This window comes from Hibiscus syriacus, unplaced genomic scaffold (assembly GCF_006381635.1).
Source record: "Hibiscus syriacus cultivar Baekdansim isolate YM2019G1 unplaced genomic scaffold, ASM638163v2 tig00000477_pilon, whole genome shotgun sequence".
Taxonomy (NCBI): domain Eukaryota; kingdom Viridiplantae; phylum Streptophyta; class Magnoliopsida; order Malvales; family Malvaceae; genus Hibiscus; species Hibiscus syriacus.
Genome location: NW_024061790.1, coordinates 5407375 through 5422719, shown reverse-complemented (window position 1 = coordinate 5422719; position 15345 = coordinate 5407375).

Here is a 15345-nt window from a genome sequence, read left to right as displayed (position 1 = left end):
AGTAAGACAGTTCATGGTGTTATCAAAAAGTCAACCAAAGTATCAGCGTTTTAATAAAACCCCAAACAAGTAAAGAAATGAAAAATAAAATAATAACGACTCCCAAAACCGGGGGCTATGTCGTGACAATTCTGATCAACATAGTGCCTACCCTAGCGGCCAGCCTCTCTCAAGGCCTAACCGGTTCTCTGCTATAGCCTGGCTATGGAGGACCCTAAGGACGGTCGATCAAGAAACAGTGGGAAAGCACTACAGTTGCTCGCTCACACTTCAGTTAAAGCTCTTCTAACTTTCTTGCCTCTTTTTTAGCTATTGTGGCTGAATATTTATAAGGGAAATCTCATAGGGTTTCGTATAAGTAAATATTCCCTAAATACCCATTATTGTCTTGTCCAGGCTAAAAAAGAAATATGGCTGGTTGTTGTCAGAATCTTGAGGGTTTTCTTGCACTTGAGGGTAGTCGTACAACTGGCATGTGACATAGGCAATTTCATCATATCTGCTTCAGACTCGCAAGATAAATCTTGCCTTAGCGAGTTAAATTTTCTGCCCACCGTCTTTATCTTCTCTATTCCACTGGCCCTTGGGAAATACTTTGTCACGAATGAAATGTTCTTCCTTAGGAAATTTCCTGCACATACACAATCCACACAAACCCTTTCTCCTTGGCAGCATCAATCAAACCAAATAAATTTTGCCAAAGCACAACTTATTCACCACAAACAAATATAACCTAAATGCAACTAATATGTTGTGTATACTTTGTTTACACGAGCAATAACTTAAGTAAAAGGGCTAGAAATAGAGTACTTTTATGGAGTTATTAGTCAGTCATACAGCTGGCAGGTGACATAAGTAGTTTGTCAGATCCGCTTTAGACTTGCAAGATAAATCTTGCCTTGGCAAGAAAAACCTATTCCTCACTGTCTTCATCTTTTGTGTTCCACTAGCCCTTGCGAAATATTTTTTCACGGCTGAAATATTCTTCCTAAGTCATTTCCTGCACACACACAACCCACAAAAGCCCTTTCCCCTTAGCAGCATCATTTAAGCCAAATAATTCTTGCCTAAGAAAAACTTATCCACCACATGCATATATGACCTAAATGCAACTAAATGCAGTTAATATGCTACGACAACAATGCAACTAAATGCAGTTAATATGCTACGACAACAATGTTTAGACATACAATAACTTAAGTAAAAAGACTAAAAATAGAGTTTTTTATGGAGTTATCATAACCCTAAACTTAAACTATTACTTGTCCTCAAGAAATGGATAATAATCAGTGAAAAAAATTAAAATTGTCACGGAAAAGAAAAATTAAGACAATCATGTGGTCTAAAATTTCAGACCTCAGTAAAAGGTTTAGCCTCAACATGCTAGACTGTCATATAAGTCAAGTACCTTCCTAAGTCAGGATTCTTTGCTAGTGTGTGTGGGTGATTGTACTCAGTTTATGCATTAACGTATTTAGAAAACTTCAAGTAAGTATCGTTTTGCCAAGGCATCAAATTATTCATCAAGCATAGTTTCCACTTCTATTTATTCAACTGATTTTAATATTTTTTTATAATTTTGAGGGGAGTCAACTCATCACACCTACCCTTCCACACTCTAAGTGAAAGGGAGCATACCTTCCATCCCTGAGCTAGTCAAGTAAAGTCATCCCGTGACTACTTTCATTCACTCATATGCCTAGGCAACCATTTATTTTTAAATAGTTTCTCGATCATGCCATTATAAAGAGGAGTGTCCCTTTAATTCAACAAAATTTAAACACTCAGAAGTTCAACTTTAAGCTTTATAATTCTTTAATGTCACGGCATACAGAAAGTTCTTTCATAAAAATTTACTAAGCACCTTAAGTAGAGAAAGCATACAATTGTGTTTACAAGTTCAAAAAGAATCAAACCTAAGGTCGGTTCTATCATTCGACAGTCATGTAAAATAATTTTGGACTAGGCAATAAAATAATGCTTTCATCATCAGAGATCTTTAATTTATTCCAAACAATAGTCTAAACACACTCATGCCATGATAACCAAAATTTTCAACCAATTATCATCAATTTCTATTAACTAAGTGTGAGACACAACACCTCCCCCAAACTTGAGGGATGCATTGTCCCTAATGTATTAACTATAAAAACAAACTACATTAATATAAATGCAAACGCAATGGAAAGACAGAAAAAAAATTTATCGTACTGTGGTGGTGAGGCTTGAATGTACGCGCGCGTTTTGTGTCTCTTTGGAGGAGAGGGCTCTTGAATCCAGTATCTCCTAATGGAATCAAAGAGGGAGATGGCTAAAGGACACGACTTATTATTCGCTTAATGCGACGTCTCGCGCTCGGGGTACTAGCTGATGATGGTCTTTCCTCAGTGTGGGTGGGCTCTGTAGGTGTTGCTTGAGACTGGCTTTGTTCAAGTTTGGGAACTGGTGTAGTATGGTGATCTAGTGACTACTCAAATGCTTGTTCAGTTGTGGGCTGATCGGGGAATAGAATAAAATCATCATCTTTAAAAAATTCAGGCGGGATTTCCTGGGTGTTCTCAGACGAAGAGAATGAGTAACTGAGATATCCATCTGTTTCATCGTGGCCTTCCTCATGTACATGAGAGGTATGTGTGGCAAGCGGAGGGGCATCTGCGGGAAACTCAGGGTGAACGTTTTGTGCCGAGGCATGAAATGTATTGTCACATGCTGTGTGTTTTCGAATTTCATTAGGAAAGGGTGGTAGGTCCTCATTGGTAATTGGGGGAAGCTCCTTGAAGAAGGCATTTAGTTGTGCATCCCTTGCCTTGACATAGCCAAAGAAAGTTTGTATGTGACTTTCCAGGCACTTGATTCTCTCGCGTGTCTCTCTCGTAGATGTGAACATTACTGTCATTCTTGCCGCAACAACTGATTTCACTCTCTCTCCAGGCCCTCATGTGGAGCATTATCATCGAAGCTCCTGAGTTCTGGCACCATATTTTTGGTTATCCCTTCTTTTGACTTAATAAAGTCCTCGAACAGTTACTTGGGGACTTTTTTCTTCCTAAACAGAGCAGTTATCAAGTTAGAAAAAAGAAGGTTACCTCAGTTCCTCTTCGTACAATCATGAATTTACTCGAAGTTGAACTCCCCAACATCAATTGTTCGCCCATAAATAATCGAGTGCAGTAGCATCAACCTCCTCACTAATATTGTTGTGTTATGGGGGGTCAGCATCAGCTTGTCTTTCAAGAAGTGATTCCACAACTTTACAACTAGCTTAAGGGCTCGACGATCTACCCGCTTACACGTTGGCGCATTTCCTTCAAACTTGGCTCATCCGAAGCACATGTCTTCCAGGACTCCATCGTATGTTTCTTAATCTGCTTCGACAAGGAATTTTTGTTGTTGATCTTCCACCTTACCGAGCTTAAAATAGTGGTTGAGGGCTGAGGGAGAGAACCGGATGGATTTCCCCCTTACATAAACATTATGTTGGGATGGGTCTCCTAAATGTGCGTAAAATTCATGGACCATCATCGGCGCCACTACCTTTGGATGCCTAGCAAACTTCTCCCACTTATGCTTCTTTACTATGTCCATTACCTCTGGTCTGAAGGGTTCGTCGCCCTCTATTGGAAAAACAAAGATATCCTCCAAATAGACTTACTTTTTTTTATAGGTTTTGAGCCTTGCTTCAGCTTCAGTAGTTTGGAAACGCTCAAATCCTAAGGACGTGCTGGATTTTTCTTAGATCTAGCCATTGTTTTTTGTTACAGGGTGTATTGTGGTTGCAGTTTGGAGAAAAGAATAAAGAGAAAAGTTGATGAAAAGAAAACAAGGAAAAGACGAGGATGAATGAGGGATGGGTGGTTTTTTAGGGAAAGTAATGGGTGGTTTATTTGGGGTAAAATGGTAAAAATGGAAAGGGAAAAAGATATGATATTAATGAGAAGATTTTTTTTATTTGACTTAAACTAAGGAAAGATATCTTACCCTCTTCATAATTACCGCCAAAACTAATTAGATTAGGATTTATGTTCCTCCCATGCATGAACTTCAACCATGTGCTGCCACATGTACCTTAAATGCCAAAAAGAAACAAAAGTATCTTAAAAAATTAAACAACGTGCATAATAAAATAACTTATTTTATTTATGTAAAAAAAATCAAATTTTTGGTTGCCTAGGCAACCAAAATTGTTCAGGAAAGAAAAGAAAACTCTTGGACATCATGAGTTATCGATGTCGATTTATCGCGTATGACAGGTACTCCTTTGTATTTCTTCAGTCTTTGACCATTCAGCTTAAATGTGGATCCATCATCTAGGTTCTTGATTTCTATTGCTCAATTGCTATGGACTTGGTGTACGATGAACGATCTTGACCATCTAGATTTTAGCTTGCCTAGAAATAGTTTGAGTCGTGAATTGTAGAGCCACATTTGTTGTCCATAATAAAATTGCCTTGGCAAAATTTTTCTATCATGCCATCATTTTTTTATAATCGGGTATTTTCGTAAGCCTGAGCTCTGAACTCATCCATTTCGTTCAGTTCCAGTAATCTTCTTTCTCCAACAAGCTGGGCATCAATGTTCAATTTCTTGATATTCCAATATGCTTTGTGTTCAAGTTCCACATGCAAATGGAACTCATTGTCATAGACTAGCCTGAATGGGGACATTCCAAGTGGTGTCTTAAATGTTGTGCGATATGCCCATAGCGCTTCATCCAGCTTTGGCGACTAGTCCTTGCGGTTTCGGTTAACACCTTCTCGAGGATCTGTTTGATTTCCCGATTAGAAACTTCAGCCTGCCCATTGGTCTGGGGATGATATGCCATGGCAATTCAATGGCGCACCCCGTATCTTTTCAGTGCCTTTGCAATTAATTTATTGTCAAAATGTGCGCCTTCATCGCTGATAATAGCTCGTGGTGTTCCAAAGCTTGTAAATATATTCTTGAGCAAGAATTTCAACACTGTCTTGGAATCGTTATTCGGTGTTGTCGTGGCTTCTACCCATTTGGACATTTAGTCCACAGCTAAGAGAATGTATAAGTCACCAAAAGATGAGGGGAATGGTCCCAAAAAGTCAATCCCCTAAACATCGAAGAGTTCGACCTCCAAAATGTTTTGTCGTGGCATCTCATGTCTCTTTGATATGTTCTTACTACGCTGGCATCAATCACATAACTTATAGAATTCTTGTGCATCTCTGAACAAGGTGGGCTAATAGAAACCAGATTGAAGGACCTTTGTTGTAGTCCTCATTCCACCAAAGTGTCCTCCGTACGGGGATGAACTAGAATTTCTTTGTGTTCTTCTTCTAGGACACACCTCCTGATTATTTGGTCACTATATTGCTTGAATAAGAATGGTTCATCCCAGTAATAGTGTCGTACATCATGTCTGGATTTTTTTCTTCCCTGCTAGATAAATCTGGAGGCGTAATACCACTAACAATAAAGTTAGCTATATCAGCGTACCACGACATAGCTGTGACAAATAAAATTTCTCGCCAGGGAAATCCTCTTGAATGTCCTTTATGTCATGACAAATGATTTTGTTTTCTAGTCTAAGCAAGTGATCTGCTAGTTGGTTTTCAGTACCCTTTTTATCCTTTACCTCTAGATCGAACTCTTGTAGTAATAATATTCATCTAATAAGCCTCGGCTTTGCATCTTTTTTTATTAACCAAATATTTAATGGCAGATTGATCAGTATGCACAATGACCTTAGTCCCGATGAGATATGGCCTAAACTTATCAAATACAAATACTAAGGTAAGAAGTTCTTTTTCAGTTGTGGTATAGTTCATCTGTGCATCATTAAGAGTACAACTAACATAACATATAACATGAAAGAGTTTACTTTTTTGTTGTCCTAGCACCGCCCCCACTGCATAGTCACTAGCGTCGCACATGAGATTGAAAGGTACGTCCCAGTCCGGTGGAACAACAATTGCCTCCGAGGTAAGTTTTTTCTTCAAATCTGTAAAAGCATTTAAATAGTCATCATTAAACACAAACAGTTGATTTTGTTGAAGCAAAAGACACAAAGGCTTTGAGATTTGAGAAAAATCCTTTATGAACACCTATAAAATCCTGCATATCCAAGGAAACTGTGTATGCCTTTTACATTGGTGGGTGGAGGTAGATTCTCGATTACTTCCACCTTAGCTCTATCCACTTCAATGCCTTGGAAAGAAATCTTGTGTCCAAACACAATTCCTTCAGTTACCATAAAATGTCATCTTTCAGTTTAATACCAGGTTGGATTCTTCACATCGCTTCAGCACTTTAGATAAGTTACCGAGGCATCATTTGAAGTTATCGCCCGAGACAGAGAAGTCGTCCATAAATATTTCCTTGCAATCTTCCACCATATCTGAGAAAATGGACATCATACACATCTGAAAGGTTGTTGGAGCATTACATAGTCCAAACGACATTCTCCTAAACGCATAGGTACCATACGGGTATGTGAAAGTGGTATTCTCCTGATCCTCCGGTGCTATAGCTATCTGATTGTATCTAGAATATCCGTAAAGGAAGTAGTAAAATGTTTTTTCCTACTAACCTATCAAGTATTTGATCAATGAAAGGGAGGGGAAAATGATCTTTCTTTGTTGCTTTATTGAGCTTCCTGTAATCCATACATATCTACCAGCTCGTGATTGTTCTAGTAGTTAAAAGCTCATCATTTTCATTCTTAACCACGGTCACGCCGCCCTTCTTTGGCACGCATTACACCAAACTGACCCATGAGCTATCGGATATTGGATACATTACTCCAGCATCCCGCCATTTTATGATTTCCTTTATCACCATTTTCTTCATTATCGGGTTAAGCCTTCTTTGTGGTTCCACATAATTGCTATGATTATCTTCTAAGTTGATCTTGTGCATGCATATGGTAGGGTTGATTCCCTTGAAGGCTATCATGGTTCATCCAAGAGTTTTTTTATGATGCGACAAAACATTTAACAAACTGTTCTCTTGTTCGGAGGTTAGACTAGCAGAAATTATCACCGATAAAATTTCATTATTACCTAGATAAACATATTTCAAATGCGATGGAAAAGTTTTAAGTTCCAATATGGGTGTGTGCTGTAATGATGATTTTGGGGGAATAAATTCATTGAAATCCCAGGGTTCGAATTTCATACCTGGTCTAGCTTGAAGGAATCTAGATTTTTCATCTAATTTATCTTCATAACCTGTTTTGGTTTCATTATTAGGAAACTCATCATTTGCTGCAGTCGAAAAATTATTTCCGAGGAAAAGGTTTTCACAATCCTCATTTAGAAAATTTTCGTTGGGGCCAAAATTTTTGTGTTCCTGTGTCAGAAAATTTTTGTCTTGGCATAAATTATCGTATTCATCTACATGTAAAAATTCATCTTGCCCAAGATTTTTTGCTCCATTTTCTTCCATTAATTACATGTCTCTAATGCATTGGCATTCTTCTGAATCATCAACATACTTCATAGAGTCGAAGATAGTGATTGTGATACTTTGATCTCCCACCCTCATCGTGAACTCTCCCTTCTCACAGTCTATTAGGATTCGTCCAGTAGATAAAAAGGGCCACCCAAGAATGATGGGTGTGTTTTCATCAGCCTCATAGTCTAATATGAGAAAGTCAACTGGAAACACAAACTTGTCCACCTTTACAATGACATCTTCAATTATGCCCTTAGGATGAACATATGATTGGTCAGCTAACTATAAAATAACGGTGGTTGGGCAAATGTTACACATTTCTAGTTTTAAAAATATGGACTTGGGCATCAAATTTACGTTTGACCCTAAGTCGACAATAACTCGCCCCACAAAGTTATCACCGATAGAACATGGTACCACTAAGCTGCCAGGATCTTTTTTTTTGGCGGAAGTTTGCTTAATGTAGAGCATAATTCTTTCGTCATGGCATCATATTCTATTTTTATACCTTCTTCTTCTTCGTGACAATATCCTTTAGGAATTTAGCATAGGAATGCATATGCTTGATGGCTTCAAGCAATGGGATAATAATATACAACTGGTCCAGGACATCAACAAATTTCTTGAATTGAATCTCGTCGTTGTTTTTCTTCAACCGTTGAGGAAAAGACGGTGGGGGTCTGACTTCATCTGATGTAAGTGTTGAGGAAACTTTTGCCTTGGCAATAACTTTCCCACTATCTACTTGATGACTTTCTGAACTTTCATCATTTTCTTCTCCTCAGGCAATCCCTCTAGTTTAACAATTTCAGCTTGATCCCTAGGTTGTATAATGCCTTGCTAGAATTTTCTGGTTGTTTCCCCCCAAACTTATCATTCTGATTAATCTAGGTACCACTCCTCAGGGTAAGTACACTACACTACTCCTTTCCATGATGTTTAATGACCTCAGTATCACTAGGGAGACTTCCTTGTGGGCGAGAATGTAATGCCATGGAGATTTGACCCACTTTGTTCTCCAATGCTCTCAAGAATGAATTATGACTTTGCAAAAGAGTTACTTGGCTTTGTAACAAATTACCTTGGTTCTTAATTGTCGATGAATGTTCATGAATCAAAGTCTTAGTTAAATCCATGAAATCTTTTGTCGAGGCTATAAATTTCTGCAATGAAGTCTCCAAGGAGTTAGAATTAGAGTTTGTATTAGAGGAAGAAGTTGTACCATTATTATGTTGCCAGGGTATCTGCTGATGCTGATACTGAAAATTTTGATGTTCTAAATTATTCTGATTTGGCCTATTATAATTGTATGAATTATTATTTTTGTTGCTCCCTTGATTACCCCATGAAAAATTTGGATGTTGTCACCATCCAGGATTATATGTATTAGAATAGGGATTGTTATTGCTTCTGTTGTAGTTGCCCACGAAATTGATGGATTCTTTTTTTTCTGGACATTCACTCTCATGATGGTTGCCGCGACAAAGAATGCATGCAATACTAGTTACCTTGACTTTTCTCACCTCATTAGGACGCTGTAATTTTTTAGCATGTTAGTTATGGCAGAAAGTTGAGCAGAGACGGAATCCTTACCCTCAATTTTATATGCTCTACATTTTTTCTACCGGTCCCTAGCCTTGGAGTCAGGAATTGATAGTCATTATTTGATATCCTGTCGAGGATATCGAAAGCTTCCTCGAGTGATTTATCAAGAAAAGTGTCGTTCACTGAGGCATCCAACATCATTCGAGTAGGCGCATTGACTCCATTATAAAACATCACGACTTGAGTCCAATCGTGGAATCTGTGGTTCACGCACTTACGAAGCAAAATTTTATATCTGTCCCAAGATTCGTACATGGATTCATCGTCTACTTGGAGAAAACTTGCAATGTCATTGCATAGCTGTGTGTTCATATTGGGAGGGTTGTATTGAAGAAGAAATCTTTTACATAGATCTTCCCAAGATTCCATTAAGCCTGAAGGTACTCCATTGAGCCAAGCTCTTGCTTGGTCACGTAGAGAATAAGGGAAAAGTTTAAGCTGCGGCACATCTTCATGCACTTCTTGTTGCTTGAACTAATCGTAAACTTCAAGAAAGTCACGGAAATGTTGTATAGTATCCTCATTAGGCGAGCCACCAAATTGACTTATGGAGTTAAGCATGTTGAACATCATTGGTTTAAGTTCAAAAAGGCTTGCCTATATTTTGGGTGCCACAATGTCGAGATTGAGATCGTCAAGAATCGGATTCAAGTGATCTCGTATTGCTCGTGTTCTTGCAGCTTCTCTAGGAAGATTATTTACCGCTACATCAAGATATGCCTGATCTCCCATATTGTGATCGCCTTGATACTACAGTCGATCCATATACTATCTGGCTCGTTGGTTACGTCGCCTTTGTCTGAATGACTATTTAATCTTAGGGTCAAAAGGTTCTAGTTGTTTACCAGCATATCTCAGGGTCATACAATGATAAAAACCTTCAAAGGAAAACAAAAAAAATTAAATAAGTTAAACTAAGTAAGTAAAATGTGACAAGAAATAAAAATTTGTTATGGAAAAAAATTTCAAAATTTCGTTAGATGCCAATCCCCGACAACGGCACCAAAAACTTGATCGCTTGTAAATGTATATGCTAAGGAAAGCAAATTTGTGCAAGTGTACACAGTCGAATCAAGTAATAAAGGGTAAGTGAGTTATCGTCTCCACAGAGATTGGTAGGGGTTTTGATGTTTCGCCACAACTAGAACTAGGTGTCACAATCTAGTCCATGAATTCTTTTCAAAACAGAGAAATAATTAGTAATGAGTTGTATAAACAGCTGTCAAAGCACTGCTAAAGCAAGAGAATATTGTGAAGTGTGGTTGTAAAAAAGTTCAGTCGAGGCAAAGAAAATATGCAAAAGTAACAAATAAAAATAGACAAGGCAAGAAAAAATGTTAATTCAAATATATTCAGAATTACCTCACATATTCAGACTTTTCACATAGCACTTAGGTTGGCCTTTCTATGGAGAGAATTTATTCTAAGTCAGGGAAAAATCGTTATGATATGCTTAGGCTCCCTGATAGGATTACTGGAGTATGCTAAGATGGTTTGTATGGCAATACTACTCAGCGTGAACTACAACCCTTGGTTTTTCAGACTGTTGTAGTAGCAATACCCCTCAGCGTGAACTATAGTCGTTGTCTATCCTACTCAAGTGTTTATCCCTTTTAGTCGATTGAAACCCTATCCTTATCTCTAAGGTAGGCATGTTAGAACATCACCATCCCCGATCTATTCCATTGCTCACGTAGATCTATCTTAATTCTCTCGAATCTAAGAATCAATTTCAAGAAAAATGATAATCTCTCGAAAGCTCTTACAAGGTCTAGAAGTGTTTCACCTAGACACCAGGAAATCTCTCGAAAGTTCTTACAATGTCAAGGAAAAATATTAAAACAATGAACAAAATAGTCTAAGCAAAATCATAATGTATCATTCATTAACTATCAAATAATCATCTCATCAAAACAAAAACAAACACCAAGTAAAGCCAATCATGAAGAGTATCATCGTTTAATACAAGCAACAAAATAGATTAAAGAAAATAAGAACAAAGGAAGAACGACTCCCAAACAGGAAGCTCTATCGTGACAACTTTAACCAGCATCGCGCCTGCTCTGGCGCTAACCTCTCTCGAGGCCTGACCGCCGCTGTGCTATAGCCTGGCTATGGAGGGCACCAAGGATGGTCAGGTTAGAGAACGGTGGAAGGTAAGGTATTGCAGCTGCTTACTCCATGCCTAAGGTAAATCTTTTTCTTTTTTGCCTCCTCTTTCTGGCGGCTATGACTGGCTATTTAAAAAGAGAATTTCTAGGGTTTTGTGTAATTGAATATTACCTAAATACTCATATTGACTTGTCCATGCTATAGATAGAAAGGCGGTTGGATATGGTCAAATTCTTGGAGGGCTTGATTGCACATTAGGTCAGTCATACATTTGGCATGTGGCATCAGCAGTTCGTCAGATCCACTTCAGACTTGCAAGATAAATCTTGCCTTGGTAAGAAAAATCTATTCCTCACTATCTTCATCTTCTGTGTTCCACTGGCCCTTGCGAAATATTTTGTCACGGCTGAAATGTTCTTCCTAAGTCATTTCCTGCACACACAACCCACAAAAGCCCTTTCTCCTCAGCAGCATCAATTAAGCCAAATAAATCTTGCCTATGTAAAACTTATCCACCACATGCAGATATGACCTAAATGCAACTAATATCTTACGATAACAATGTTCATACAAACAATAACTTAAGTAAAAAGAATAAAAATAGAGTCTTTTTACGGAGTTATCATCACCCACCTAGGAGGGGACCTAGGTGACCACTACCACCTTTGTACCACCCCTTACGTGAAGAGAATGAACCTTGTGGTATCATGGGAATTTTGACATAAATCCCTAGGTTTATTCCTCACTATAAATAGGAAATGAGGTCACCAAATTCTAGGGACTTGATTTTAGGCCTTTTGAGCTTAAATTATTGAGCAAAGAGATGAGAAGCAGCTGTAAGAAATAACTTCCACATTTTTTTCTTTCATTCACCTTTGTCGTGGTTTTCCTCCATTAGCAAGCTTAAGCGAGTGGCGAGCTAGGCATCCGAGAGGAGCTAGCGAGCTAGGGCAGTTTGTGGTGGCCGAGTGGAGCTCTGGCAGCTCGTGTCAAAGGTTTTTCCTCCATTTATTTGTTATTTTCTTTATCATTTATCATATTTAGGTCATATGGAATGGATGAATTTCATTTTAAATTTCATGTAATATTCGAACCCACCATGAACTAGCTTTATTTGGTGGGAGTTCATTATGGATGCTTAAGTTTTTCTTTAATGGATGGTTGTTGTTTTTCTATGATTTTATTTGTTTTACTTATGGTACTTAATGACTTAAGGTTGTAGGAGCTATGAGAGTAGCCATTCCTTATGAGTCTACTTAGTGTTCGAGAGAAACTAAGTAACTCATCTTTAGTGTTTAAGAGAAACTAATGAGGATTGACATAATCAATGAGTTTTAGATAGTAACTAGACCTAATCCACCCTTAGAAATAAGGCTAGGATTTCAATTGACTAAAAGGAGTAGTGCTCAGTTGAGAGGTTAGATGTTAGTACTAATGCTGAGTAGTATTGTCTTGACATATTATGTTGATTTGAACTAATGAGATCCCTGCACCTACTAACGCCGAGAGATGTTGCCATGTCATTCTCAACCTGTCAAGTCTCTTGACTAAAGATAGCATAGGGCAGCTTTAGTAAACTCTGTCGGGCAAGTAAGGCATAAAAGTAAGACCATCTTGAGAAGATATACTTAAGTTTCCTAAGTGACTTCTATCATTCATTCCTATAGTAACTTGTTGTGTGAGGATTATTAAGTCATTTTATTCAAATCCAGTGTTTACATTATGTTTTGTCTTTACACGATCATTTTATCTCACTACACACAATTTATTTTACCACGACATCTCCATTTGCTGCCACATCACACTATAATTTTATCCCCACCAACAAACATTTGATATTGCCTCAACATTTTCATTAGTACATACCATCACACTAACTATACTTAGATAAAGTGGTTTTTTATTTTATTGAACTTATAAATTTCCTCCAATCCATGTGGAGACGATACTCACTCATCACTTTATTACTTGTTCGATTATGTATACTTGCACATACTTCGCATCCATATTTAGTACTCATAAAACGTGGACAAGTTTTTGACATCGTTACCAGGGATTGGCAACTAGAAGTTAATTAGTTTTGTCATAGCATTTTTATTTTACTTCTTCATTTTTTGTGTAGTTTTACTTGTTATTTTCCCTGTCTTTTTCAGGTTTTTATTGGTGTATGACCCTAGGACATCCCAAAGGACCACTACTTCCAATTCAAACTAAAATAGAAAGAATTTTAAACACATGAGACGTACTCAATGTGCTCAAGCAAATATGTATCAAATTGGAAATCAAGGTATTGGTCAAGAGGAAGATCAGAATGTCGATGCAATTTCGAATGTTGGAAATGCAGTTAGGCCTCATGCTATTCAAGATCACTTAAACCCTAGCTTGGACGAACTAAATCCTATAATTGTGGCACTTGAAATTCATGTAGCTCATTTTGAGCTCAAACCATTCATGTTTAATATGTTGAATTATATAGGGCAGTTTGGGGGTATGCCTCATAAAGATGCCATGTAGCATATTCGTAACTTCTTGGAGGTGTGTGATTCTTTCTGATAACAAGGAGTGCAAGAGGATGTATTAAAGTTAAATCCATATTATTTGCGTGACCGAGCAAGGGCTTGGTTGAGTGGTGTTTCAGCTGGCTCAATGGAGTCTTGGATTGATATGCGCAAAAGTTTTTTGCTGCAGTATAATCCGCCAAACATGAACACTCAACTGAGGAATGGCATTGCTTCTTTGCTTCAAAATGATGACAAGTCAATGTATGAATGTTGAGATCGGTATAAAGGATTGCTTCGCAAATTTTCTAATCATGGTTTTCAAGATTGGACTTAAGTAGTAATGTCTTATAATGGAGTTAATGCACCCACAAGGATGATGCTAGATGCCTTATAAAATGGGACATTTCTCGATAAATCACCTACATAGGCATTTAAAATCTTAGATAGGATTGCCAACAATGATTATCAGTTCTCATCTTTAAGGCTTGGTCCCAGGCAAAAAATTGTTGGGACATTCGAGCTGGATGCTAAGGATTTTGTGTCCGCCCAACTTTTTTCCACCACCAATATGTTAAAGAATTTGCAACGATCAAGTGTGATGAAATAAGTGAAGGTAGCCCACTCAGCATGTCTATTATACTGTGGCAATCACCATGAGAGTGAGTGTCTGACCAATCAAGAGTCCATCAACTATGTAAGGAACTATAATCGAGGAAATAACAGTCATTATTCTAACACTTACAACCCTGGATGGCGTCAGCATTCAATTTCTCGTAGGGAAATCAAAGAACCAGCAATACTAGTCAGCCCGCTAGGTAGAAGAATTTCAGTGACTCCCAAGGTTTTCAAAAGAATATGACATGGCATAATTCAAACAAGGGAGTACTATCTTCATTCAACACAAGTTATTTAGAAGCCACGATTCAAGATTTTATAGCAACCACTGAGACCATGCTATATCCATCAAAAACCAAGAATCTTTATTATACAGTAAATGAGTTTTACTTCAAAGCTATAGCTCGTCTTTGAGGTCATTGGAGAGTCATGTTGGTTAAATTATTGCGGCATTACATGGACATCAACCAGGTCATCTGCCAAGTGACACTGAATTCACTAAAACTCATGGCTAAGAGCACTGTAGTGCACTCACTCTAAGAAGTGGTACCCAAATTAATGTACAATACAAGTTTGGGGGGAAGAAATAAGGATGATTCAACCCCCGTAACAATGCAAGATGAGCATGTAATGCTAGAAGAGACGCAAATGGATGAGGAAAAGGATGAGGGATCATCCAATGAAACTACTGAGGGAGAAAACAAAAATGCCATGGAAAATGTTATTCCCACCCCTTCATTAGAAGAATTCATACCCCCACCACCCTTCCCACAAAGACTGAAGAAGCATAATGATGAAATTCAATTCCAGAAGTTTGCCGACATTCTTGACCAGCTCTACATTAATGTTATTTTTCTTGAAGTTGTAGAACAAATGCCCACATATGCTAAATTTCTTAAGGAGATTGTTATCAAGAAGAGAAAAATTGAGAAGTACGAGACCATTTCCACGGCAAAAGCATACTGCTTTGCCTTGAATAAGCTACCGCCAAAGCAAAAAGATCCAGACAACTTTATTATTCTATTATCTATAATATAAAACTATGTTGGGAAGGCACTATGTGACCTTGGCTCAAGTTTGAACTTAA